The sequence below is a fragment of the Chroicocephalus ridibundus genome, chromosome 6 (assembly GCF_963924245.1).
Source record: "Chroicocephalus ridibundus chromosome 6, bChrRid1.1, whole genome shotgun sequence".
Classification (NCBI taxonomy): Eukaryota; Metazoa; Chordata; class Aves; order Charadriiformes; family Laridae; genus Chroicocephalus; species Chroicocephalus ridibundus.
Genome location: NC_086289.1, coordinates 68102017 through 68104404, shown reverse-complemented (window position 1 = coordinate 68104404; position 2388 = coordinate 68102017).

Genomic DNA, 2388 nt, shown 5'->3' with positions numbered 1-2388 from the left:
CAGCGTTGTATTTAGTGTGTCTTTGTATATGCTCTCCAGCTTTCATCAAAACCTGAAGAACACAATTTGAAGAAAGTTGCAGTGAGACTTCTGAATCTCTTGAGTTCATTTTTTTTTTTTTAACATGCCAGATGTCTTCGTGGTGTGGTATGTTACGTAGGCTTGGTTATGTAGGGTTGAGGTAACTAAGTATTTTGGCATAATTATTAAGAAATAACTAACTAACCTAATTGCATAGTATGTATTCACTAAATAAATTGGGGTTGTTTTCATGTAACATGTAGGGAACCCTTAGAGGAGGTAAAAATGCTTAAACTGGTGTTTTTAAGGAAGTTGCAATGCCAAAGTAAAATTATACTTACTACAAACTTCAGAAAAATATCTTTGTAGAAGGATGTACTGTAGAAAACTGCTTTATTGTTAGAATCCTTTCTTTCTAGGGTTAAAAGGAGAACAGATGTTTGTAGCAACTCTTTTATGTTTCCAAAACAAAAAGAAACAGCCCAAAACACTGTCAAAGTCTGCATTTACTGCCAGTAAATGGCTTTTTGGTACTTCCCCTGATATACATTTAGAGAATTACCTTCAACTGGTGCCGTTCTAGCTGCAGCCTGTACTTTCTGATGTGGTCAGTGGTGGTGTTTTGTTGGTTTTGGTGGGTTTTTTAAGTGAAAAATTCTCTTCGCGTGCTTCACAGCAGATCCTGCCACTCGCTATTCCATTAAGCTTACCAAAATAAGGAAGCCTTAAACATTTCGGCATCCACAGGGTGGCAGTGTTCAGAGTTCTTGAGGAGCAAAACTGAAGCTGGTTTGTCCAATGACTTTTTTCCCAAAAGCTGCAGTTTGAGGTAATGTAATTAATTACATTGTTGGGGAAAGGGGACTTGTTTGGGAGGCTTGGGATCCAAACAAGAAATAACTTAAAGACTTTAGGAGTACTAATCAGATAAACTTCTAAGTAACTCTGCCTTCTGACTTTCTGAAGTAGAACCTTGCATTGCTGCAATGGAAGTCAGAGACCAATTTTCTGCCCATGCGTGAAGATGAATAAATTTTAGCTTCTGACTTGAGCAGTGGAATTAGGTCATCAACAGAAGCAACTCGGATGTTTCCCTTTTAACACCAAAGCTGTGACATCGAGTGTACTTTTCAAGCTGTTCAGTAGCAGAACACTGGTCTGTGATGTTTAGATTGTCTGTAACCACACAGATGGTAACTCTTTGGTCACTGTTCTTCAATTCTAATAAAAATAACCAAAGATGTGGAGGCGATGTTGTATGTTAATCTACTCTTTCAGTATTTTTAAGTAGAAAATTAGCTTTTCAGCTGAACTTGGTGTAGCAGATATCTACAAAAAAAACCCCTTTAAAATAGTAGAAGGACAAAAGTTAGTCCATAGTACAAGCTATTCCAGGTAAGGTTTTTATTCCAAGGAGTAGCATTTTTGGACCAAATTGAAAATTGAGACTCTTAGGGTTGCACTAGCTGATTTAGCTAGGAGTAGCCCTATGGAGGGAAGAATATTATGCTGAATCAAAAGGGATAGCTTGAAAAAAGTTGACCCTCTTTCTTTCTCTCCCACTACTGGAAGTGGAATAGCCCCTGACTGTATGGGGCCTTTCAGCCTGGGAGAGCCATTCGTTGGATGCATGGAGCCTTGAACAGAGGCGTACCTTTCATCTTTCTTCACAAAATGGTATCTTCAGGTGGATCACAAGCATTCCCAGTAAGTCATCTACTGTTTTTTGGTAGCAGAACAGGGTAGCCTGACTGTTTAAAAAAAAAATTAAAAAAATAAAAAAAAATAATTCTGAATTGTGTGTTAAGATACCAACCAACTTAAAAGTGGTTTAAAGTAAAATAAAATGCTGGCTAAGGCAACTTAGCCAGCCCTGAGCAAGAGAACCTAATGACTTCTGAGTAACCAGGGCTCTGCTCTTAGAAAATTTCAAGGAGGAAAGGAAGGTGACTTTCTGCTTGAAAGCAAAGAAATCTGTATGTATTTGCTAACAACTCCTCCTATCATACAGTATGTTGCATAAATTGCTGTTTTATAATTAAGAATGTCTTCATATTAATACTTGCAGACTCTTTGCCATTTTTAACTATAAATGTTTCCTCAACTCTGCATGTCACCAAATTACTGGCAGGAATGCTGGTCACAAGGCTGGAAACAATTACGGAAGTCCTGCATCTGGATCAAATAGACTTTATGAAAGGAAACTTAGTAGCAGAAAATGTGTAAAGTTTACAAACTCTTCCCAATAGTAAGTTTTAGCTACTGCCAGAGTAAAACTCAGAAGGTGCACAAAATTAATTGGAAGAGTTAATATTGCTTCAATACCTACAGAAAAGTGTCTGGAAACTTAATTTCCATAAATAAATG